This window comes from Artibeus jamaicensis, unplaced genomic scaffold (genome assembly GCF_021234435.1).
Source record: "Artibeus jamaicensis isolate MK-2021 breed Jamaican fruit bat unplaced genomic scaffold, CSHL_Jam_final contig_1132, whole genome shotgun sequence".
In the NCBI taxonomy this organism is placed as follows: Eukaryota; Metazoa; Chordata; class Mammalia; order Chiroptera; family Phyllostomidae; genus Artibeus; species Artibeus jamaicensis.
This window is the reverse complement of record NW_026521221.1, coordinates 3,825,001-3,851,870: the sequence shown is the minus strand read 5'-3', so window position 1 is coordinate 3,851,870 and position 26,870 is coordinate 3,825,001. Positions and strand designations below refer to the sequence as shown.

Sequence of the window (26,870 nt, the reverse complement as noted above, 5' to 3'; positions counted from 1 at the left end):
CTTTTTTTTCCCCTCCTGTTTTCATTCTTTTTTTATTTTGTCTTTTGTTTCTCTTTTCTTCTTTTTTAAAAAAAATTTTAAAAGATTTTATTTATTTATCTTTAGAGGAGAAGGGAAGGAGAGAGGGAGAGAAATATCAATGTGTGGTTGACTCTCACGCGTCCCCTGCTGGGGACTGGCCTGCAACCCAGGCATGTGCCCTGACTGGGAATTGAACCTTGATCCTTTGGTTTGCAGCCCCGTGCTCAATCCACTGAGGTACACCAGCCAGAGCCTTTTCTACTTTTTTACTTTTTCTATGCTTCTTCCTTTTCTTTCCTTTTTCCCTCCTTCCTCCTTCCCTTCCTTGTTTTGAGGGCCGATCTTTCAAAGAACTTGGGAGACAGCCTTGAGGGATAGGAGAGACAATGCCAGACGGGCACCTTCGGCATCTCTGCGCGGTGTCCTGGGATGACTGCTGTAGGGGCTACTGTCCTGTGTCCACACAGGAAAAGTGGTTCATGCCACCAGTCCTGGAATCAGCTTCACCCTCTCCAGAAAGAGGGTAGGGTTAAGGCAGGTGCCTGGTAGGGAGATGATCAACCCACAACTGTACCTCTATTTGCAAAGGAGAGGGTTTTAAAAAAAATACTCTGCTTGTCAGACTTGCTTCCAAGGCACCCCACTTCTTGAACAGGAAACTGATCCATTTGGGGGGTGGGCTGATTAAATTCTTTGAGCCTTGCTGCCATAATGTCCAGGATGATGTAGGTGCCTCTTCTATAAGAAGGTCCCAACAGCTCCACGCCCCTAGGTCCACAGCTAATCATGGTCAAGTTGGATACACCAGATGGATGAAGTTTTGGGGCAAATCTATGTCGTGAACTGCAGTAGCCTCTGGGACCACATCCCAGTTCTCACTGACTCCCCCTTATAATTCAGGTTGGCTTGAGATGTTTATTTTTATGTTCTTCTCTCATGATCCCCAGCTTGGATTATTAAAGTGCTTGCTTATTAATTTTTTTTAATTTGGTTTGGTTCTGTTGTATTCTTTGCTTTCTTTTCCTCCACATTTTTAAAGTAATTTTTGGACTAATTTGGTGAAAGGGGACACTGCAGGAAATGCTCAGCGCCATGATCTAGGCACTGCGCACAGTGGTGGGAGTTCAGCTTTAAAACTGTTTTCTGCCTGACAGGGCAGGACCCCCAGACAAATCACTGGCTGGCTCCGTGGTCGTTGGCAGCCATTCAAGACTGGTCTTGTGCCAGGAGTATTACTAGATAGCCAGACAGATCAATTCCCTTTTACATTCCCGCCATTATTTATAACCCCACCGTATATCTACTCTTGCTTATGAAGTAATGATTAGCAAATACAGTACACATAAAACACGGCGTTTGTTCTGGAAAGGGCTTTCTCCTGCTGATATTGCAGATAGTTTCACAGGTCACAGAACCCTCAAAAGGATTTAAAGGGCATGCCTTGTGTAGCATTTGTTCTTTTGAAAAAGATGCTCCTTTCCCATTTTTGAGTAATTGAAGAGCAGAGAAAGGTTTTCTCATTGCTTATGTTTCACTGAATTTTCTGCAGCCCCTTTTCCCACCGATGTTTCAGCCAAACCTCTACAGAGGGAGGCTGCAGAGGGTGGCATGGGCCTTGCCGTTTTGCTGTTTAAACAGACTGTTTTTGTGCCTCCCTCTGAGTGTGTCAAGGTGAACAAAACCAGCGCTGGTGGTATGGCAGGAAATTTGGGGTAAGATTTTTCATGTGCTGGAGGATCCTGACAGCACCCAGCCAAGAAAGGCTTTGCCTCCCAGTCTGTTTGTGTTTTCTTCCCTTTGCTCTTTATATTCTTGTTCTCTGCCCCCACCCCCACCCCCACTCTCTTGCTCCCTCTCCGTCTCCAGAGCACACAATCTATATCAAGATATTTCTTGGTCACACCGAAGAAACTCCGCTAGTGGTGATCTACCAGTTTCTGTGAGGGTTAGTACTGTGCGAATTCCTTTTAAGAGCTGTTAATACAGTTCAGAGTTAGTGCTTTGGAGAATATCACACAGCTTGAATTATGGGGAGTGGGGGGGGGGGGACAGAGCTTGACTTTCCCTGAGGGAGGTATGGTGGCCATAAACCAGCCAGTTGGAAGCCTGCATTCTGGAAGCCTGGTGTCAAATCCATGCAATGATGGAGTTTTCCTGGCAGAAGAAGCATACATGGCAAAAGAAGCTAAGAATAGGGTGATACATACCATCGCAAAGAATAAAGGAAAATGGGTCAGAACCTGAAAATATCAAGCTTGTGGGCAAATTGCTCTACTTTCATTGCTTCAGCCTTGGTTTATTGCATAATGGCCTTAATCCAGGTGCCAGTACAAGTTGCTTTTGTGCCCTCCAGCGAGGGGACGTGCTTTGTGCCATTTGTGCAGCCGCAGACAGAACTGTGACATGCTGTCGGTAAGGAGTCGTCCAGCTCAGGAGAATAAATGCTGTTTGGGGGCAAGACACTTTGTCATTCATTTCAAGAGGACTTTCATATTTTCAGATTTGATTATGGGTTTATATTTCAGGAGACTTTCTTCTAAAGAATTTAAACACTACATAGAAAGTTGCACTGTGTCCATTACAAAGATGAGAAAAACCGAGCTTTCCAAAGCGACTTACACAATTTTATCCAAAATATTAATGAGAGAAAGGCAACAAGATGAAACGGTATTCTGCTAGGTTTTTTTGTTTGTGTCTGCCCTTTCAAATGAACTCCCATAAAACTTGACATTCAGAAAAAAATAACAGGGAAATCTCATGAGTTATACCATAGAATGAGGTTTAAAAAAAAAAGAAAACTTTTGGTTCCTTAATACAATGCCTCTCTTATCACCTTGCCTTGCATTTTATAGCCTTTGGGGGCACTTTTATATATGCTGCCTCATGTGATTCTCACATCAGCTCTGTGAAGTAAACAAGGTTTAAGTTATCACTCGCTTTTACAAATTGGGAAATGCAGGCCCTTCAAGGTTCGGTGACTTGTTCACAGTTGCAAAGCTCTGAAGCATCATACCAGGGCCAGACCTTCAGTGTCTGATTCCGAACTCAAAGCTTTACCTTCTACTACCTCACATTTTTTCCCCCATAGGCTCCAGGACCCCATGGAAAGAGCTCAATTTAATTCTTTAAGATAATGGAGGCAAGTTTGCCCAATGAAAATGATATTCCTCAGCAGAAATGTTAAGCATATTCATTTCCATATCAGTCCACATCAGTGACCATGGGACTGTTTGAATAGTCTGAGAATGTCTCTCCATTCGTGACCATTGAGGGTGAGAATTCCCACAACTAAACCCTCACTCTTAAGGGCAAAGTCAGTCAATTTTTAGTTCTCATTTTGCTTTTTTTTTTTTTTTGGCTTCCCTGTGCAAGCTGCTTTTGTGTCCTCTTTCCAATCAGTGCTGGAGTCTTTTTTTTCTTATTGTTTTAGTGCTGATTATCTAAATGTACTCTTCTTGGCAGGACCATTCAAATTTTGTTTTATTCTCAATGATTGCTGGGAGGTCACTGGAATATCAGTCTCTACACTGTTTTAAGGATGGAGTTATTGCTAATTAGTGCTGAAATATGAGCTATGGGAACATTCCAAAAGGTGGGGGCATGATTTGGGTGAACCAAATTTTTTTTCTACTTTGGAGCAAGAGTAGAAAGACAAAGGCAATAAGGCAAAAAAAAAAAAAAAGCAACCTTGAACTAGATAAGCTGAAGTAAGAGACTAAGAGGCTTGTTTGTGATTTTCTTTGAAAATGGTATGAAGATCAATTCCTGAAATGATTCCAAACCACATAAAATAGCATACAGTATCAGGAAAACTCAGTCTGGAGGAGTTAATGACTTATAGAACAAGCCGAGTGACTGTCTCTTGAACAGAATGTATGTTTACACTTCATGTTCTATTGAAACTGATTGTTTCTCCTTTTATTTTTTCATACTTCTTCTTTTGACCCTGTGATTGATGTAATCCATGGGGTGACATAGAGTTTTTTGAGTAAATCCTACATATTTCACAGGCACTGCAAGACATCTTTGCTTGGTGATAACCTATGGCCAGGGCAAACATCTCATTAAAAATGTATCGGAGGTGGTTTGGCAGCTTTATTTTATAGGGGCTGCATCCTAGAGAACTTTATATACCATTTTTGCTTAACAAATAGGAAATTGACTAGATTCACTTGGGTCTTCAGGGTTGAAACTGAACATCAGAGTTTTATTTCTTTTCCCGATCCTTCTGAAGCGTGTGAGGTGTGCTTAACCAACAGAAGATGGGATCTTCTGTGGCATTCCCGTCCTGTGTGTTGGTTAATTTTGACCCTCCACGTGTTTGTCCAATTGATCAGTTTCATTCTAAAGGATGGAGAACAACATGATTCCGCATGACTTCTGCAGAATTTTCCCTTTTTTAAAAATTCAGATATTCATGTAATTTTTTAAATCAAGTTACTCTCAGAACACAGGTGTTTCTGAAAATTAATTAGGTTAAGATTGTGTTTCTACTTGATTCGCTTGGCAAAAATGAAGCATAAAAGATTGTCATCTGCCAAAAGTCAGTATGGAGGTCATTCTCCTATATTTGGGGTCCATACTTAGAACCGCCGTCACACATGCTCATGTTAAAGGAGCTCCTGTAGCCCTGTTTTTATTAGTCAGCAAAACAGGCTCTGCATCATTCTCACCCCCACCCTTCTAAGATTTCTGAGAATCAAAAAAAAAAAAAAAAAGGTAGTCATGGAAGAGAGGTGTTGGTTGCCAAGTATTTTTGGGAACTTAATCTCAAGCCCTTATTTCTTTTTCCTTTTCCTACATTCTAGCATGAATACCCAGGCTCCAAACATGAGACATTTTAGCGCCTCTTGCCCTTGACTTCAAAGAACAATGACTACAATGAGTATGTTACTCTTATGTGCCTAAATATCTAGATGACTAATCTGTGAGCTCTGAACAAAGGCCCACCTATGGTATTTGTGCCTACCCATGCCTACAAGACCCTGAAAGAGAAATTCTAACAAAACAACTGGACATTCAGGTTTTCTCAGTTGTTACTCACTTTTCCCCACTGACAGTCCAGCAGAGGTGCATTGTAAATAAAATAATGGCTAAATGTAAGTTACAACAGAAATGAACTTTGAGGCTCATCCTCCACTGTTTAACTTTTATCAGAAATAAAAGTGCTATGATTGGGCCACTGGACACACAACCTAGAAACTGATTAGAATTCCTTTGGTAATATTGGAAATGTTTCTAATCACCCTTTCTAAATATATTTTATTTCAAATATGCCAGCTATTTGGCTAAGTACTTAATCTTTGCAATAACTTTATGAGGCACATCATCTCCATTCTACAGATGAGAAATGGTGAATCACAAAGGTCAAATAGTAGCCAAGGAATTGCAAACCAGGATTCGCATTTGTCTCCTAATGTCAATCCAGTACCTTGTCTACTAAGCCAATTAGCCAGAAGTATTTACTCCCTCTGTGCATTTGCTTAAGTAGTTTCCTCTGCCTTGTATGTTCCACATTTTTTCTATCCTTCCCATTTCCACTCATCAGAATCCTTCAAGGAGGAGCCCAGAGGGCTCCCTTCCTCTTCTACCTCTCACCTGTTCTGTCCACCCTTTGTTCACACGCATGGCCACTCCCGCCACAGAACCTCTTTTGTATTGTAGTGTGGTCATCTCTTCACTGCCAGACTTCAAGCTTTCTGAGAGCAAGATTGAGTCTCCTTCATCCGTGTATACCTTGCAGTATTTGGAGGCTTGTAAATGTTAAAAAATTTATTTTAGAATGACTTAAATATTTCTCCTTGTAATTCTCAGATGACTTTCTTTACAGTACAATTGACCCTCATATTTCATCTTTAGGTGACTCTTTGAAATAGATCATATAATTTATTCTCATTTTATAGTTGAGGATATGAAAGCACAGAAGGGTTAAAGGACTTGTCCAAAACTGCACAGTAATTGATAGGGTTCAAGCCAGGGTTCAAGCCCGGGACTCTCAAACTTATGCTCTTTCCATTATGTTGTTCCACTGGTTTCCTCATTAAATAAAACTGAAAAGCCCTGGTCGGTGTGGTTCATTTGGTTGGGTGTCATCCCACAAAATAAAAGATCCCTAGTTTGATTCCCCGTCTTGGCACATACATGCTTGGGTTGGGGGTGTGTCCCCAGAAGGGGCCTGTATGAGAGGGAACCAATCAGCATTTCTCACATCAGTGCGTCTCTTCCTCCCTCTCTTCTCCTCTCTCTAAAAATAAATTTTAAAAATCTTAAAAGGATTTTTAAAAACAGATTGATGGATAGGTATATGTCTTGTTTCTCCAATTAAATCAGGAGATCCTTAGAGCATGAAATGAGTCCCAAACTGAGTGCTTTTTTCCACTTGGAAAATGTGGCCTCTCATACAAGTTCTTTTGTGTTCCTCCCCTTCAGGCCCTCAGTGCATTACCAATAGGCAACAGACCCTGAAGATGTATTTGTTCGAGGGATCAAGAATTGTGTATTCTAGAATTTCTCTAAGGCATCAAAAACTGTTAGTAACACCAAGGAGGGGAAGCAGGAACATCAGGAGACTGAGGGAGAATGTACCATGTAGACCATGGGAATGGGGTTGTTGTAGGGGGTACAGAGGTGGGACAGGCCAATAGAGGCTTCCATTCTGAATCTCGCCCTTGTGTGTAGAGAAATCCTAGCCATGTCTATGGCATGGGCTTCTCACCACTGTGTTAACTTTCAAATGTTTTCTTGCTCCTTTATTCTATTGACCCAAAATTCTCTTAAGCTGTGTTCAGGGTGATGATGGGTTGGTAGTACCAGGTAACGTTTTACCCAAGTGTTTCCCTAGAGTGTGGCTGAAGATAAAAATCTTTTGAGGACTTCCTTTGTGGAAAACTTTAAGGAGTCTGAAAGTTTAAGATAAAGTTATGATCTGAATTTGGGAATCCTGATAGATAGTCTAAATAACTAAGATGATTCAAATTATGATTCAAATTTTGGAAACACAACTCTCATATAACCTTGAAGAACTTGTAAATGAGAAAATTAGCTTGGACCCATTAGTTCAGGTTCAGAGTAAAGCTTATTTTAATTCATGTTTTCTTTACCAGTCAGACCACATTCTCATACCCACATCCCTTGATCTTAAAGATTTTGAAAATTCTAACCACTATCATACTGCATACACTTCTGTATTCTTTCTTTAGTCTTCCTTAGAACTACTGGCTTATGAATCTAGATAAGTGAAAAGTTCTGGTCTAGAAATGAAGCCATTTCCAAGGCTCTACTTTATATGCTTAGTCTAAAAGTTGGCTCCATTTTTCTGCTTGACTGGGAAATATCAGATAAAGGGGTCTCCTAGAACTAAGCAGGCTTGTGATCAGAGTGTTATCAAGATGTTTTCTGGTTCCCAGGAGATGTTTCAGCTACAGACCTCTCCTAAGACCAAAAGAAGAACCTTAAATATTCCTAACTTCCTAGACCCCAACTGTGTGTGTGTGTGTGTGTGTGTGTGTGTGTGTGTGTGTGTGTGTGTGTGTGGCTTATGTTCCGGCAGACCCTCCAAATACTAAAGACTACCTCCTCCCGTTTTATCAGCCCTCTTCCTTTTCCCTTCTCTGAGTTACACAACCCTTTTCCCACACAGAATGGCTTCCTTCATCTGACTCTGTCCCTCTTGTCTCAGCAGTCCTGTTTGCCATTCTACACCTTCCACTCCCTTGCTTTTTTTGGAAAACAAAGGTTAGACGTGGTGTGTGTGCAAAGCTGACAGGAACCGATGCCACCAAGGGCAGGGTGTCTCCAGAGGTCACGGAGAGGGGGAAGTAACCATCTCTTCTGATTTAATGTTTGGCTTCTGCTTTTCCTCTAGCTCCTGTTTCTATGTTTCCTTCTGCATTAGTTTGTCAGGGCGGCCATAACAGAATACCACAGACTGGGCGGCTTAAACAATAGGGACTTATTTTTTAAGCGTCCTAGAGGCCGGAAGTCCAAAATCAAGGTGTCAGCAAGGTTTGGCTTCTTCAGAGGCCTCCCCTTGGGTTGCCCATGGCCACCTTCTCCATTATGCTCCTGCAGCCCCAGGACTCTCCCTGTTCTCATAAGGATGCCAGTCATATTGGATTACGGTCCCACTTTAATGGCTTCATTTTAACTTACCTCTTTAAAGACCTTATCTCCAGGTGTCATTACACTCTGAGGTGGTGGGGATCGGGAGGTCAACATATAAATCTAGGGGAACACAAGTCAGCCTATAATGCCTTCTTTTCACTGTCAGAAGATATACCCCGGAACGGCGGTATTCATTCTGCACATTCACACGGAACACATTCATTAAGGTCAGGAAGACCTGGATCTCAGTCCCATCTTTGCTAACAGTATCACCTGAGGCATATTATTGGATTTGCTAAGTCTCGATTTCCCCAGCCGTAAAATGGGAATGCTGATAATAATTCCTGCATTGTAAGGTTTTTGTGAGAAATAAGAAGAGACATGCACACACTCAGGTTATTGCCTAGCTCAGTAAATATTCATTATAATAATATAAATGAAGATGAATTATGAAACCCTCTAGAAAAGGAGAATTTGATTATAATCAAATAGTGGATATTAACTGATACCTGAAATTTTTTACCTAAAATGTAAATTTTCTGCAAGTCTTCTAGAGTTTTCACTAAATGTATTACTTTTTCCTCATGTCAGAATTTGTTGGACTGTGTGGTTTAGAAAAATGGTAATTTAGTAGCATTGTAATGACCTCCCAAGCCAAATATCCTATAGTACTGATTTCAAGTACATTTTATTGACCCCATAAGTGTGTTCCTATTTAGAGAAGTTGCCCTGATTTTTGGTTCAGCCATGATCATCATCATAAGTGCAGCACAGTCTACCACTTAAGTCAATGAGCTTCATTTAGTCGAGAGATTAAATTCTGTCCAAAGATTCATGGACTGTTTGCTTCACGTAAATGAATCAGTGATTCACAGTTACCGATCAACCTACTAATACCACCATTCATAAGTGGGAATGGGCCAGCCCCTGCTGGCACAATTATCAGAGGGAGGAGGAGTGGGGTGGTCCTTGAACAGCTGATGGGTCTTCTCACTTCTGGAAGGATTCCTGGAGATGACAGCCTGTAGGTGGGCACAGCAACGACGACACCTCCCTGGGGTCCCTTCAAAGCTGGGAATTTACTGAGCCTCAGCTGTCAAAGAACAATAAATTTTCCTTCAAAATATAAAACATAAATCAGTGTTTCCAAACACTGAGAAGCAAGAAGAAACCAAATCCCCATAATAATGAAAAGAATCCTGTTAATTAAATCAGCAAGGTAGAGAGCTCCCCTCCCAGCAAACGGCCTGGCTGAACAGTAGAATACCTTGGAGACTGCAGCTGAAATCCAAGCTTTTTCTAGGTTGTAAGCCAGCATCCCGAGGGAATGTTTAGAAGAAAAAAAAAATCCTTAAGCACAGGACAAGTAAACACAACTTTTTCTTCTCCTTTCTTTCTTTTTTTTTTAGAAGTTGTACTTGGATTATGTTTATCTGGGAAGGGAAGTTGCCAAACAAATTGTAAACCAGACTCAGCATATTTATGCCAACCCTTTATCAGATTTGCCACCAGTCAAGGGTAAACCGAAGGCTGGGTCCCTGTGAACAAAAACATAAGAAAATATACAAAGGATGCTTAGAAGAAAGAAGACAAATATGTCATTTCTTCTGATTATTAAAAAATTATTTTTTATCAACCATAGCCCTTTTCAACTTATTTTACAACTTATTATAACAATGATTAAGTGTTTATTTCACACATCTTTCTCTCCATCCTGCAAAACTATTGATATAGATTTGTGGGTTTTTTTAATGCTTGGTTAATTGGCTGGTCTGCTAAGAATGAGTCTGTTGCTGTGGTTGAGGAAAGCTGGACAAAAATGGAGGTTAAAGTTTCTTACGAATCTGTCCCATTGGGAATTGAGAGCCGGGTAATATTACTGCCCTCAAGCCGCAGATAGCAACTTCCATTCCCATCAGCAGGAGCGCTCCCAGGCACGGAAGCCACACCCTCTCAGCCCCGTTAGGTTTTTTTTTTTTTTTTTTGGTTTTACTCTCCAAACGAATTCACTTCCACCCATAATCCACTGACCTTTAAATTGGTTTTGACTGCCAAAGAGAGAGCTTTTCAAGTCCTAGAGTACGTTCACAGAGTCTGAGATTTCCCTTCAGAACTGGCCCATATTTGAAAATACAGAAACTTCCCAACTCTCTTCCAGACATTTAACGAACATTTAACGAATCTTTCACATGATGGTTAATCGTGTGCTGGCTATTGCCTCAGTGTCTTTGAAAATATCTTATGCATGTCACAGGACATATTTGCAAAACACCATTCATTCAGATCTCTACCTTCCAATTGCAAGGATGTGTTCTTAGTCTTTTGGCACAACAGTCTTCTTACCATCATCTGCGTTCATCCTCCTGTACATTTGTCCAGCTGGTGACCACACGTGCACACACTTGGGAAGATCATTGTTTGTATTGAAGGTGTCAAGGGCTGCAAGGAGGGCAAATAGTAGCGTGTAGTGTTATACTGATAAGTAAAATTGAGTCCACACTCCCTCAGCTCCCATCACACTACCAAGTGCTTTGATCTTGGAGGGGAGAGTGCAGGAAGAAAAAAAGTAGCCAATAAAATGCGGTTTATTTTTAATTTTCAATGGCTAAGAAGAGCTTTATGAATCAGGAAGTGGCCATGATATGACGTTCACTTTGTTCGGTTCCTCAGTGAAGTAAAACAAGATGGCGGGTCCCATCTTAGTCCCAACTTCTTCACTCTGATGACCCCATCCCGGTGGGTTAGGGACCATGGTCTGATTTCTTTCCAGGATGTTTTTTTCCTTCTGACCTTTCACAGTAGTTCCTGTGTGCTTGGGGGGAAAATCTCTTTAAGTTTTTTTTTCTTTTAACCAAGTGTCAAGATGTGTCAGGTTACAAGGTACATTTATGAAAAACAAGTGTGTGCGTGAGTGGGTGTAAATTTAATGTGGGTGCACATAGACACATTCCAGGAGACAATTTGTTATTCTTTTACTGTGTCTTTATAGCATTTCCCTGCTGAAATTTAGAGAAGTACTTGCTCAATGTTTGTTATTTGGAAACGGTTAGTAGGTAACAAAAGAGTTGTGTTTCACTGGCTTTGTTAATGAATATCTTCAGCCACAGATACATGAGTGACAGATATATGACACATTTAATGAAGAGTAACTCTGTAAGTAAAGATAGTAACTACTTCCTAAAGGCTGGAATTTGTGCTTTTTAACAGAGAATCTGAAACAAAACACAGATTTCATGCTGGTCCAAATGCGTGCCTGGCCCAAAGTTCACTTTCAACTTCCTAACATATAAGCTCTTCAGCTACATCTGTGGATTAACTTGGAAAAACCACCTCGCTAGCATTTATTGAGCATTGACTCTGAACAGGCTACCAAGGGTTAGAGCTTGATGGTAGCAGAAACACTTCACTTAATCAGATTCCAAAATGAAATATTATAAATGGCATTATAATTTTGCCTTGCTGTTTAAATATGCCTGTTGTCTTATTCTGTACACCCATATAGTACACCTACCAAGCTCCTTTCCCCCTTTTGCACATGAGCTTTTAAGTGGTGAAACAGAGGTAGGTGTGGACAGTGGAAAACCGTCCCACGGAAACCGTCAGGCCTCTCCACAGCCGGGGGGGACAACTGCGACACACATGGTCATTTTCTGTTTACACTGACATCATTTTGACAGCTTAGCACCTTTTTTTTTTTTTTTTTAGGAGTAGGATGGGGGTCAAGTCTTCTGGTTAGGAATTGTCAAAGGCAGACTTTAAAGGGAAAAGAATAAAGTTTGCATTCCTTTACATTTTGGGGTGTGACAGATTCAAAGCAAGGCCGGTATGGAGCTTGAGTAATCCCTCACCAAGGTGGCAATCACAGATGCTTTCATGTCGTCTGGTCACAAGGCCCCTGAGACTTTTCCAGGAGCCAAATTCAGTTGACATCCTACCGCCTTCCTATCCCTTGTGGTGTTCAAAAAAAGAGAAGAAAGAGTCCCGCACCTTCTTGTTTTCTTCCTGTATTGTACAGTTTGCTTTGTTTGTTTGATTTTAAAACTGCCATTATGTGTAAGTGTTGCGAGTATAAATAATTGAGAAGATAACTCTGTGGGGAAACCGCTTTTGCTGCCTTTGTGCGAAGGCAGCTCATTACGGCCCGGAGCCGCGGCATTTGGTTCGAACGATTATGCCACACCGGTGTGTCATGGATGTTAACCAAGAGGAGCAGATAAGAGATGGGAAAATAATCTCGTAACTTATTTAATTTGATTTATTTGGCTTTTCAAACAGCTCCTCTAGAGTGTAATTCCCCAGACCACTCCCTGGTTGCGGTGGTCTTTGTCGGGCCGTTGTTCAGCACTCCTCCTCAATTCTGCATGGACCTAAAATGTGTTTGTATTGGGGTTTAATTTCCACCCAAGGAGAGGTTACCCATGGAAACAGAACCCTAATTTGGTCATGAGGTTCTTATCCCCCCTAGGACTTATCCAGCCAGTTAATATATGTTAATACAGCAAAGTGAACAAAAGGTTAAATAAGGGGGTCAGGCCCTGAACGAGGCCTGGACTGCTTCCTTCTGCTTAAACGGAAGGAAAAGCCCATAATGGCGCTTGCCTGACTTTCACCCCCATCATTTTAAGAATTGCTTTGCCAATCCTTCACCGCAAATAGTAATTTTAAGTGGACCAACACAGAGCTCAGGGTGTTTGCACTCCATGGTAATGATAGAGTAGCCGTGCTCCCTGGAGTCCACAAGCCCAACAATTGAGTCATTTTTGCCTCCTGCAAGTGAATCATTGCTGTTAGCGTGGATGACAGGATTGCTTATAGAACCCGGGTCCTTCCCAGGCTGACCTCATCCCGGGACAGCGAGGTCCAGAGGGCAGGCAGGGGGTGTTTAACACGCTTGTAAGTAAAAGCTGATTTTGGACTTGTACACTCTGAAAACAAGAACTGGGGGCAGGGGAAGAGGAGAGAGGAGTGTTTGAGGTACACTGATGTACTTTATTCAAAGGAGCACTTTCTCGCTTCCTGCCTCTTTTCCTTCTTATTTCTTCTTCTTCTTAACATCCTTCCCCCACCCCACCGCCCCCCCCAGCCCCTCTCCTCTATGCATGTAAGGTGTTAGGCAGCACTTGTAATAAACATGCTTGATTTAAATGGCCACAGCCCAGTCCCAGTTCTGATTAATAAAAGATTCAGAGGGTACTGCAAAAAAATGGTCTTACATTAGCCTTCAGTTTCTAAGCAGCCATTCTGAAGCAGAAATTTTAAGTGCACATTGCAAAATACCCAAGGATTGTTCTTAAAGATATTTTGTTGAGTGGGAGAATATGAGGAAAGTGGGGAAAAGGAAAGATGAAACATCCCAGAATGAAATCCTTCTCTAATGATCAAATTACCTTTGAGATAGAAAGGTTCTAAAGGACGTTTTCAGGCAGCACCTGTTGGGGGTCAAAGGTCTGAGGAGTAGCCAGGTTTTACAGTAACCAGAGGAGGTGGGGTTACAAACAGGTAGAATATAAAACAAGAGCCCAACACATGCCCCTTCGTATCTGAGGCTGACTTGGGCAGAGATGAAGATGGAAATCCTATTTCAAGTTGATTCGTGGTCTAAACATACAACTTGGATTAAAAATCAGAATGCTGCATCATTTTTTAAACCCTTGGAACCCTAATGACCCTCAAAACCTTAATAACTGGAGTTGGGAACCGATTCATACAGCCCTTCCTGCTTAGAGGTCCATAATACATTTTAGCCTATTAAAGGCGGTGGTGGGACTTGCAGCAAAGGACGCGTCTTCACTGGGTTTCACTTCATGTTATTTCCACTACATTTGTGACTCCCCACCCCTATTGTGGAGAAACAGCCAGTGACGCCAGTGTTCGTTCCTCAGGGCACAATTTGAGAAAAACTTTCTATGAAAGATTGGGGGAAAATATTTAAAGAAAGTTTTCTATCTATTCTCTTTTTCATTCTCCATCTCAAAAAAATTTCCTTCTTTACTTCCTACTCATTATTTCTCTGTCCCAAAACACACACACACACACACACACACACACACTCACTCACTCACTCACTCACACACACACACACTGCTTCATTGTATTAACAAGCTGTATACTCAGTTCCTATTATTCTCAACTTACTCTCTCCTCTCAAGTCAATTGGACTTACCAGGCCCCAGTAGAACTATAGCTCGTGTTCCCCAGCCCAGAAGAGCCCGATGCCCCCTCTTTCTCCTTGCCTGGTCTCTCTCATGCCCACATGGATTCAGACCTTGCAACTAATGCCTTGGTTTATATCTCTCGTTGTTTCTGACTGCAAAGAGAACTAGACCAGAGCCAGAAAGCCGGAACTGTTTTCCATCTTGGCTCTGCCCCACTTTCGGGAAAATCATTTCCTCAGTCATTCCACTATGCCCCTTGCAAAATGAGGAAAAGAAAATCTCTATGAGCCCTTTTGTTTTCAGTTTCACATTAATTCCGCGATAGAGGAACTCTATTTTTATTTACTCATCCAGTTATTTGTTCACCAAACATTTTATTGAGGATGTTACTATATGCTGGACACAATCTCCCTAACATAGACTTAAGATATAGTCCCTGCCCTCTAAGGATCTTTGGTGGTAAGCTAGACAAGTAAATTGTGACCATGGTAACGAATAAATGCTGTGGTGGATGTATTAGCCAGGCGCTACTGAGTCTTCCTCAGATTGTGGAACCAGGGAAGTTCCCTCAGAGAGATGCTCTCCAGTGCAAACTTTGAAGGGTGTGGTGACCAGGTGACTGTGGGAGAAAGGCCATCCAGACAGGAGGGACAGTGCATTCCCAGGAGGTCAGCATGTTAACTTTATACTTATGCATCGCCTCTTTGGTTATTTGTACATTATCTGACTCCAAAACAAGAATCTGGGACAGTTAAACCAATTGCTAAATTAAATTATTTTGGGTAGATGATGATGTTACTTTATCTGAACTGTGAAAATGAAGATAATTCAAATGTGCCATCATTTCTATTTCTAATAGTCAAGTTAAGCCACTTTAGGAAATTCTGGTAGATGTGAAATATAAATCTGCTCTAAAAATTCTTTTAGATTGCGATACAATGTGTTTGCTTCTTTGTCTGCTGGAGATTATAGCTTTGTGTGGAATGTCAGAATCAAAAGTTGATGTCTTTATTTCTTTGAAAATCAGGGGGAAAAATGCACTAACTAACCCTCTAAAGTAAAAAATATTTAAGGACTAAAGCAGATGTGGCATAACTGCTGGTTTGCTAAGTCTCTTGTGATTTATAAAGATATATTTTATGTCTTTTATGATTACGGGACGATGCTAAAAATTTTGTGGGTAATAATACTGTCACATTGGAAAGACTGCATATAACATCTCTGGAGAAGGTACAGAATGCTACCCAGCTGTCAACTCAAAATAAAAGATGTTTAATTTGATATTAAGAAAAGGCAGTCTAGAAATTCTATTTGGAATTTGGTGTCTGATGTTTGAACATCATAAATGTGAGGACATTGAGTCATTCGTTCATTAATAGGTTTTTTTGTTTTGCTGTTCGACATAATGGAATATGTTTTAATAATATTTTTAAAGATTATTGTTAGATATATAGCTGTTAAAGCTATAGTTTATTCAAAGTGACTTTAACATTTTTTTAAATCTTTGATATTTCCCCCCTTTGACACCTGTACTAGATGCCAATTTAAACTGATTAAACACAACAGAATTCAGTTTAAACAGAAAGACTATAACATAAATGCGTATTTATGCTATTTTGTTTGTTGGATCTTTTTCTTAATATTACTCGACTTTCTGTGTTTCAAACTCATTTTCTCGTATTTTGGGTTGAAGCCACTCTCTAGCTTAGCACCTAGGAGATTTCTCACTTATGGTTGCCTTTAAAAGTGCTAAAATCTCAGCCTCTCAAACAAGAGACCCAGCCACAATGCAGAGGGAAGCAGTGGTCTTGATGAGGGGCCCTGAGAATGTTGCCACTGTCTGCATGTGTGTTCCACCACATCCTTTCTTTTAACCAGCAGGAGGATGGAGGCAAGGATAAGAGCCTGGTCCATCCAAACACTCCTGGCGTGCCAAGCTGCCCTTCTGAGTCCTCCCCTGCTGCTTCGGAAAAAGGAGCCCCACAGACAAATGAAAGGGCCACCGGGACATTCACATGCATACACCTTCCTTCCAAACACCAAGTGGCTTTCAATGGCTGGTGTTGGGGTGGTTGGGCCTGAGTTGAAGAATAAAGACTTAAGAACCATTTGTTTCACCATTTTGAGTGAAGTGCTATATTTTTCACCTTAAAAGCCCATTTAAAAAGAAAAATATGTTTTGAAAGGAGAGCACAGTTTGGAAGCCATCACCCTTAATGGAGTCCCCTTTAAATGTAACACTTGTCCTATCAGTTCTCTTCTAAATTAGTTGTCACTGCCTAGAGAAAACCCACCCTTGCTTGTTGTGTTCTGTTGCTTAAAACGCACTTTTATATATTTTCCTTTAGTCAATTTTGGAAACTCTCTAATAAATTTCATTATTAAGTGTGGAGTAGGAACCAACTTCTGTAGCAATCCACAGTGTAACAGGTATGTTCCTGTCACTGGCCTCTGAATCTGCTCACACAAATTATTTCAGAGTTAAAAGAAAAAGCAGACTGGACCTAATAGAAATAAGGCCACGACCACAGAAGTTTGTTCTGACCGTGGACTTGGCCAGCTATTGTGAGACAGAGGACTTTGTAAAATCTAGCAGTTGTAGGAAGAGGAAGTAATGTTTTTGGAGGTAGCCAAGCAGTTTATTATAGTTGTTGCCACAGCTCTGGAATATTCTTATGGTTTTGGAATTTTGATGAGATTAGAGAGTTTTTGAGGTTAAAGTCACTTCTTTCTACTTTTTGCTCTTCTTTTGTCCTTTATCTTGAGTGACCTGTATAGCTTCTCCGCCTGAAAGTCTGACTGTCAACTCAAAGTGGACATTTGAACAATTGAGTTTCCCTCTCTTCACCACCACAAAAAGAAACCCTCCTTCTCGATTTTAGTTTTCATTACCCATGCACTATGGCATACCAAACAGAGATGATCGGGTTTATCCTCATAATACCTTGTATATTTGCATTTCTTCTTTGTGATTTAGGCACAGCTCACCAGCAGTTGTCTAAGCCAGATGTCTCACTTTTCATTTCTACCACCTTAATATTGGTTCATTTTATTTCCCTCTTCTGCTTGGATTAAATAATAGCTTTCTCCATTTTCAGCTTCTAGCTTTTCATCAGTTCATCTTGTACGTGCTCTTGGACTAGATCTTCCTCAAGCACTGTGTTTTATTTTATCGTCACCATTCAGGAACTTTAGGGGTTCAGTTTATCACTCAGTTTATTTATCAGTTTATGGCAGGAATGGGGACATGTTGGTCAAAGGGCCCAAACTTCTAGCAAGAAGATGAATCAGTCCTAAAATCCTGATGCACAGCACAGTGACAATTGTTCATCACACCGTATCATATACTCGAGAGTTGCCAAAAGTGTGAATCTTGAATGTTTTCACCACAAAAAAGAAATGGCAATTTCATGACATGATGAAGGTTTCATCTAATGCTACAGTGATAACCATTTTTTTGCAAAATAAGTATCAAGCCAGCATGCTGAATACCTTGACTATACACCATGTCATATATCAATTCTATTTCAGTAAAGCTGAGGGGGCTGGTAAAAGCCCTTCCACCAACTTGTCCATTAACTGTAGTCACGTTTTCCAGACCAAAACCAGGAGCCAGGCTACACTCAGCTTCTTCACCCTCCTTGCATACAATGGGCCCTGCCCTGCCTTGGTGTCTTCACACACGCTGTTCTCCCATGACCATCCTTCCCGATAATCTTTTTCCCAATAATCCCAATGCTCTTTTAATCTGCTTCAGTATTCCTCCGCCAAGAACGTGATGATTGACCTCCACCTGACTCCTTTAATTGACCCTGTCACACTTATTTACTGAGTGTGGACTGTGTTGATCCGTAATTACTACGTATTCTCAAATGGGGAATTTTAATTTGTCTCTGTGAGTGTGAAGAATAAAAATCTTTAAAGGCAAAGACTGCCTTTTCAAAATTTTAAATATATATGGAGAGAGTCCTATTATTACATATTCATGTATTCAATATTATGTATAATTCCTTATTATGTATGCCATTGTCAAATTTTTGTCGTTAAACTTGTCTTTTGTTAGGTACACAGTGTGGAAGACTTAACCAATGTGTGGCCCATGTGCAGGGTTACTGTGGATTTGGAAATCATTCTATTTTGGGGGCCTATGAAAGGATGAAAATAGGCCTTATGTGGTCACTGCTTCTCTATTTCTCTATGCTTTTCTCCCCTGCCTCCCCCTTCCTTACGCTACCTCAGTCCCTCACTGGCATATACACACCCCCAGAGAAAGCATCTGCTAGTATAATTCTCTGAATGGAGAGGAGGTGGGTGCTTAGTAACTTTTGACTGAATAAAAGGGACATGGTATAATTTCTTATTAAGAAATGAGGCTGAGAAAAACTCTTTATTCCCCTGGGACAGTAAGGAAGGGAAGAAGAGAGCAAACACTAGAACAAGGCACCAGGAAGTAGAAGCAAGGATTTTTAGCAACTGTTCTTTTGTCTCCTGCTTTTAGCATTCCCACCACCATAAAACCCCTGTCTTTGACCTATATGCTAGTATGTCTTGATAACTTTATCTTACTCTTTCTTTCAGCAGCTGCACAGAAAACTTAGCCAGGTGTTAAATTCTGGCAAAGTTGATTGCCTGGTGTGTGTATACACACATGCGTGTATACATACATGTATGCATATGTGTACATACATAAGCATACACACATACGCATATGGCTGATGACTTCTCATAGTATATCTTAAGGCTGCATCATTTCCTGTTCCACTTGGTTGACAGGGCGTCTCTGACGTGACAGATTTATTCGTCAAGAGCAGGATCATGAGGTTGAAACCATTTTAATTCTTAGCAAGACAGTGCACATGGCTTATGTCGATTTTGTTGTCAATTGTTTCCTCTTATATATTAAGGAAGCCCATGTCAGTATAAATCAGTGGTAATGAAATCAACATTATGGCATCTTTGATACTACATTTGCTAAAACCTTTCTGGATGTTTAATTCAGCACTTAATGATTGATATTATAGACAGTGGATAAACATTTCTGATGGATCTGTTTGCTCACAGATGAAAAGAATCTAATCCTTTTGTCTCTTTGATTTAAAGAGTGTGATGCCTTTGGAGAGGAAACAGTTCAAATGTGGTCATCATAGGTTGATGGCACTAAAAATAGAAACTCACTTAGGATAAAATTTGCTGTCAAGAAGAGTGGCGCATTCTTTCTGAACTCAGGAACGTGTGGTTCATGCAAGCTTGCTTGTAGATGGTTGCTACAATAAGGCTTCTTTCATACAGGTGTGTTTATGCCCCAGGCTTGCTGGCCACAGTCCATTCCATTTACAGAAGCTGAATTAAACAATAACTACCGCATTGCAGAAAATGGTGTGTGTGTGGGGGGAGACAAGGGGGAAAGGTGAGCGTCAAAGGAGATGCCTGAGAGCTTTGTCAGGGCCAAGAAAAACCCTGTTGCAGTTGTCAGAGCTTGTTGATGTTTCTGGGAACGGCACTTTTTTTTTCTCCTGGATTTTGTGGTTCTGCCTTAGGAAAGAAAGTAAAATAGAACGGAAGAACAAAGTCCTACTCTATAAATCAGCAGCTGCTCCTTGCCAGATCAAAGGAGTGACATTTTTGCTCCTGGACTACTTGTCCACTTGAGGGCTTGACAGGCAGCTAACAGCTGGCCTGCTAGACTGTATGGGAGAATCAGCCTACATCTTCTTCTGAGCAGATGACAAGCTAATCAGAGAGAGATCCATAGCACAGGGCATGTGAGTGCACCTTGATCTCCTGAAACATATCTAATACGTAATTGCTAAACAGCTTGGTGCGGTTTTGGCAGGTTAATGCTTAGGTGGTTTCCACTGAGAAGCAGGATAGAGAATTAATACTTCCATCAAAGGTGGTCGTGAAAGCTAAAAAGGCGCTAGATTTGTCGGATCTTCTCCTCTTATCTTGAATTAGTAAATGGCTAGGAACATAATGAGAATTGGCTAAATATATGTCACTCATGATCAAGTAACTGCTCGATTTTGCCAAGCCCAGTCAGGAGACAGTGTTCAGATAGATGAACAGGCAAGGGTCATTGGTAATTTTGAGAATGATTACTCTTGCTTTTTAGGTGGAGGGAGCTGAACAAAGTGGGAGATGTATCTTCTGTGCCTGCAAAGTGTTGTTTTCAGAAGCACCATCAAGGTGTGTAGGTCTATAGCTCTGGAATTTTAATGTCAGTAGTAAAACTTTCAAAGTAATTCATTTTCTAGTTGATTTCCATCTGCAATAAATCATGTACAGGATGAGGTAATATACTGCAACTTATGTCTATTGACTTAGTATTTTGTCTCTAAGAGGATATGAATAGCTAAGGAAGTTTACGTGTGTTTTCTTCTTCCCCATTTTCAAGTCACTTTGAAAGATCACTTCTATAGTGCATGATAAATAGCCACAGTTGAAGCATCTGATGGTGTTCTGTAAGAGTAACAGTGCTTCAAAATCATAACCTGCTGGCATGTTTTGTTATATGGCATCAGGGATGATTATACTTAGAAGAGAGTGTTTATTGCTGCTCAGTATTATAATGGAAATGAAAGGTACTTTTCTATCTTAGAGGGAATTTCTCGGATACTTTTATTAAAAACTTTACTATTGGCCATATAAACCTTAGTCAAATAACATGCCAAATTTTCCAGGTCACCTTTAAAATTTTTTAAATTATAAAAATAATCACACTTATTATTAAAAACTCCAACAGCAAAGAATTAAATGAAATAAAGAGAAAACTCTACCATCTTCATCTTATCCATTCCTGAGAGACAACAACTTCCACGAAAACACTTTCCTGGCCTAGATTCCATTTAGGAGGCACAGATGAAATAAAATAAATTAAATTATTATAAATTGTTTGTCACTCAAGGCAAGTGATTAAAAGACTGTTTAGATCCAAGATAACTAAAGAGAATAGTACGTGCATTTTCACCACCAAGGTTCATGGTTAAAACTTTGTCTTTGCAAGTTTCTTTTCCTAGGCACCGTACTAGGTCATCTGTTTGGTACATGGTCTGGACAAGAACCTCTCAAACATAAATGCGCATAGGTCACCCGGAGATCTTTTCAAATATTGATCCAGATTCAGTAGCACCAGAGTAGGGACTACAATATTTCTGCATTTCTAACAAACTCAGGATGACATCGATGTGACTGGTCCATGGAACACAGAGTTGCAAGGACCTGGAGAACCACCAAGAGAGTGTGATTCCCAAATAGCTCACCCTACTACCCAGCCTCCTAGCGGGTGCCTGCTCCAATGTCTGAGGTCCCCACCATGGCATCATGCATTTGGATTAGCAGTGATCTCTGGAAAAACCCTGCTGCTTGGACACATGGTACCTGTGAGGGTATATGCGGATTAGTTTAATAGCCATCCACCTAGTCTTAACTATTACCGATAAAAGAACAGAGCTCTTTAGGAGGGGACATTAGCTGGGTGCATTTTGAGTGTAAGTTAAAATTTAACTCAGCCCTTTCTATGGGCCAGGCACTGTGCCAGGGATTTTACATATAATGCTTCTTTTAATCCCCAAAACAGTCTGAGCACAACTATTGCCCCAGTTTATAGACAGGAAACAAAATGAGGCTTGGGAGGTTAAGTAGACTTGCCCAAGGTCACACAGCCAGAAAAGGGCAGAGAATATGAGTCCATGGTCTTTATCATTTTGCTATTTAGAGAAGTTTGGAATAGGAGATAGTCATTGAAGAAGGTTTACCCAAAGTGGGGTAACTTAGTGAAGAACCTCTGTGAGCCCTAATAACTTTAAGGAAGAATTAGATAGAAAGAAAAAATATTGAAGGAACATAGTAGAAGGTCAGCGAAGATAAGCATCACCTACTTGATACTTTTGCCCAGGGCCTTCGATGTCAACAAGAGCACTCCATACACAGGCCAGGTTCATAAAGCTAGAAAGGGTTCATGATTCCAGATTAGTATCATATTTTCATATTGTACATTGTTGAGTGCTAGTTCATTTGTCTTTAGAGTTGTAGACAAATCTGGTATCTATCAAATTATAAATTAAGCTGCAGCTCATGGGAATTGATTATGAGCCATGACTGTGTGCCTAAGTAGCTCATGAATTTCATTTACCTTACTTTGTTCACCGTCGTCTGTGAGAAAAGACCCATTGTCTGGCCATCGGTGAAAAATTTATGTTTGCCACATGACTCAATCATTTCTGTGTCCAAGTACATGGTCAAAGGTATTAAACCTGCTTAATACATTGATTTACTCATTTTAATGTGTCTGACTAAGAAAACCCCACGCCGGACCACAACCTCAGTGTAGAAAAAGACTAGCTCTGTGTGTGTGTGTGTACTAGAAAAAAGAAAGAAACTTGATCACTGACTTGCCAAGGTTGAGGCTTCATTGTTTCAAACACCAGCGAGTAGCAAGCTTTGTGAATAAGCACCGTGAACAGGTTCCCGGTCACCAGGCTGCCGGCAACACCTCCTTCAAGGTGACCTGAGCCTTCTTCAACAGTCCTGCCCCCTTCCTACACCAGCCCAATCCCTGCAAAAGCCTCAATTCTGGGGAGTCTTGCTTCCTCCCAGTGTTCAGGGCTGGCGGTTTTCCAGGTGACTCCGAGGAGGCTGCACTTTCTAACAAAAGGAATGCTGCCTGAAGGAGTTGGTTACCAGGTGTGGCATGAAGTTAGTGAACCAGAAAAAAGGGATTTATCAGCCATTTAAAAAGGGGGGGGGTAGAAGAAAGAAAGAAAAATAAATCAACCAGCAATCAGGAATTACACCTAAGCCTACTTCTATCAATCTGAAATATGCTTTAGAGTGAAATGCCTTTAAAAGAAAAATCGCGACGGTGAGATGTCAGTTGCAGGAAAGTATGCAAAGCTGAAAAGTTTGGCTCTTCTGTGGGGGGTTAAGGTGGGGATGGGAGTGGGGAGGTCTCTAGGAGACAATCCTCCAGCAAGACAACAAGATGAAATTTTAATGATATTTTTCTATCTTGGCTTTATTCTTTTAAATACATTCTTTTTTCATCTCCAAGTTGACTCAAAAAGTCCTCATGATTCTTGGAAAGTCGTTGAATTTACTTCTATAATTAAGTTATTTTAGGCTAACAGTCTTAGTATATACTTTCTAAGGATCCCACGTAACTGATGCATTTTCTGTTTTAGGAAAATTCAGTGAGAAAGTAGACAGTCTTAGCAGAGACCCCCCAGAGCCTTTGTGTGAGCTTGGACACTAACTTCGTGTTCAGTTCAAATCAATGGAGCTGGTGCATGTTAGGGCGCTCATTCCCTAAGGAGTCTCTAATGGAATTAGCTCTAGCCCTTAAAAAAAGTCCCGGTGAGCCTAATGAATTCGTCTTCTAAGTGAAATCTGGAGAAGGCACTAGACTTACTAGCACATTTTATTTATGGCATTTGTCATATGTGGCACGTTTTACATGCAAGTTCTACAACCTCAGAATGTATTTAAGAGGTATTTAATATCTGAGAAGACTTTGTAACTTTGAGTGAAATTGTTTGTACCAACAGAGAAGCGTATTATATGTCCCCTACTTCAAAATCATTGCGGGATGACATTAAGACTTAGAGAATTTTATTTTTTAATATCAGATACAGATGAAAAACTTAACAGTCTTTGGATTGGAAATAACTTTTGGGGGTTTTCATTAAAGTTGGGTGCAGCTTGCTGCATTTTGGTTAGTTGGATGTCTTCAGCAATTTTTCAAATGTTTTGGGTTTGGCAAAGTCCAAAATGTTTTTGCCAAGACCCTCTTTTCCCCTTATTTTTTAAACTCGTGTGAAATTCAAGGATAACTTAATCCATATGTGTCTGATTCATTTACACTTAACTCATCAAAATGTTATTTTGTAAGACCCATTTAATATTCAAGAAACCTTTTGAGCCTTTTTAAGACGTCTTGCTTTCTGTCTTTGAAGGAGACGTTGTATTTTTCCATATGAATGGAGCTTGGGCCTTGAAAGCATGATGATCAGTTGATTTTCAACTTAGATTCTTTAAAACCAAAATCGAATCAGAACTCGATATTCTGTGTACTTCTTGAGCACTGAATACATTCATTTTAAAATACAAGTCAAGAGGAAGTAGAAAAAAATCATCTCACTAAATGTGGGGGAAAAACTATATTTGGAAATTTTATCATACTGATACTAGATTAAAAATTACTCCTAACTTTATTTTTCTAATCTGTAATTAAATTGCTCCATTTTATATGTACATTGGTATGTTGTTTGTAAGAGTGGTTTGTGGATCATTGGTGCAGTGGGTTAATTTCATTTTTTTAGTGTTGAAGTGTTCTTACAGACAACTCATTAATTGTTCGTTTCAACAGTAACATCTATGACGTTTACAATTTATCCCAAGATCAGGGGAGTTGACAACTGGCAGGAGTTGTCTGTTAAGAGATTTCTGAAAAATTGGGGCCCATATGTCTTTAAAATTCTGTGTGATTTAAAAGAATGTGGTAGAGTTATGAATCTGGCAAGATACAGCACTGTGGATTAAAAACATTGTTGGAGGACAAAAATTCAGAGAGGCTCAATTGGGCCCGAGTGAAAAAAGCAAAATTTCTGTGACCCTCTGTAAAAAAGGATCTGGTGAAAACCTTCAGAGGCTTCTATGCCTATTTGTTTAGGAGACCTGGACAAAGAAAGGCCATCGCCATAACTGCTAGTGAACATCCAGTCCATGCCATGGTAACTAGACGAAAATGTAATACTGGAGTGGCATTTCCAAGTTCAGCGCTTCTATAAAGACCTGCTAGCGCACAGAATGCTTTTTTAATGTTCTGCATTGTTGTGTATCCCCCATTGAACAACCTTTTGAGAGGACCCCGTTTTTACTAATGTAAACATTCTGACGAGTATCCAAAGAAATGACCTTTGAGTGAACCTCTAACCTTCCCTGTAATTATTTGTTTGAAGACAGTGTGGAGTTCTCCTGCTGAGAACTAAGAACCATGATGCCTTGCAGCTCTGTGAGTAAGGGAGTGTTTGGGGGAACTGGAGAGAAAGACATAAATAAGGGAACAACCTCCAGATGTAAATAATAAAAGAGCAAAAGGGTGAAATTAAAAAGGGAAAAATAGCAATTCGTTTTACCTAAAGAGCTGGCCTATAGGAAAAAACAAAGCCAGGATTAGTAGCACGGAAAAAGGGGGGAAGCCCTGCCATGCTCCTCTCTATCAGAAACTTCAAGGACAGAAAAGGTTTCTCGCTCTGCTCTCTTGGAGCACCACCCTCGGTCTGTCCTAACCTCAGCTGATAAAAAGAGTTCCCTGGGCTGGCGATCTCAGGTCCGACCCCCTTGGTCCCCGTAAACACAGGGAGGAAAGCGTAGATAGTTTAAGTTCCTTTTCTGATTTGAGGGAGAGTTCTGGAAGGCTCCGGGGATCGATCTGAGCAACACTTCTGGTGCCAGGTGGGAATAAATATGCAGTCACGACTTCCCTTTTGTTTTCACCTCGCCTAGCCTGTCACTTTCTTCCCCAAACCTGCGGGGGTGGAACATTTTTGACAACTGAGCTATATACTTTCTTAAGTAATAAAGAAGTTCATTGTTTTGCAACCAAACACCATATGCAAAAGACTCCTTTGGTTTCCCTGCAGCTATTATTCCCCAGCCTAATTGTATTCCCACTGCAGTGCTCACAGGAGGCCTGAGCCAGTGTGGCCTGCTGTCCTTGGAAAGGGGCTTCGACCGGGGGCTTCATCTCCGTGAGGAAGGCGAAGCTGCCAACACACACTAGAATTTTTTTTCAGCTAATTTCAAAGAACCAGTTTTCAGTTCCTGCCTGTGGCCCCATGCGGACTCATTAATCATTAAGTCCCGGCGCACTTAAGATTTGACACTGGAAATATTGGGAAATGTTATAAATGGGTATATATTTTAAGGGACAGCCAGCTATATGCTAGGCACCCCCCCTTCTGGCAGCCCCCCCGCCCCCCACCACATGCACAGCCGATGAGTCCTGCGCATCATCGGCTCAGATGTGGGGGGAGTGCATGTCATTAAATACACAGGGACAAGGGTAACTCACAAATGGTGGAAAATTGTTTTGTTTTTATTAAATTTAGAGAAATAAAGGAGATTTCTTATCATCTTACTCTGTTTGTACATGAATATTTGATGGGCATTATTAAACATTAAAGTAACATGAAGTAGGCACTTATTTTTGGATTTCCAACAAAATTAGATCCAGGCTTCCAGACGAAATAACTGCTTCTCCACATTCCTGTGATTCAGCCACCACCACCTGATTTGAAAACGTTTCTTGGGCTCTAATATCAACCATGTGTACCTGAGGCTCTGTCTTTCTAGTGGGTTGAAAGGTGGCTGGGTTTATGGTTGGCAGTTACCTTATCCCTGCCCTGGGTGTCCCAGCTTAGGCTGGAAAGGCCGCCCCCAGCTGGCACTGACCTCTGAATGACCCCTAACTTTACAGGCTTAAACTGCAGGAGTTGCCGAAGAGCAGAAGTCTTTCTGGCCAGCACTTATTACTGCTGTGTTGGTGATAAAACTTCAGACAGCCTAATTGATGGCTTTGCTGACCTAACAATA

At 40.8% G+C, this 26,870-nt stretch overlaps 1 protein-coding gene across 10 annotated transcripts in view; it reads left to right on the top strand.

Annotated features, from left to right (window-relative positions):
- Nucleotides 1–26,870, top strand: part of MEIS2 (Meis homeobox 2) — a 198,374-nt gene that overhangs the window by 165,417 nt on the left and 6,087 nt on the right. The window lies entirely within an intron of this gene.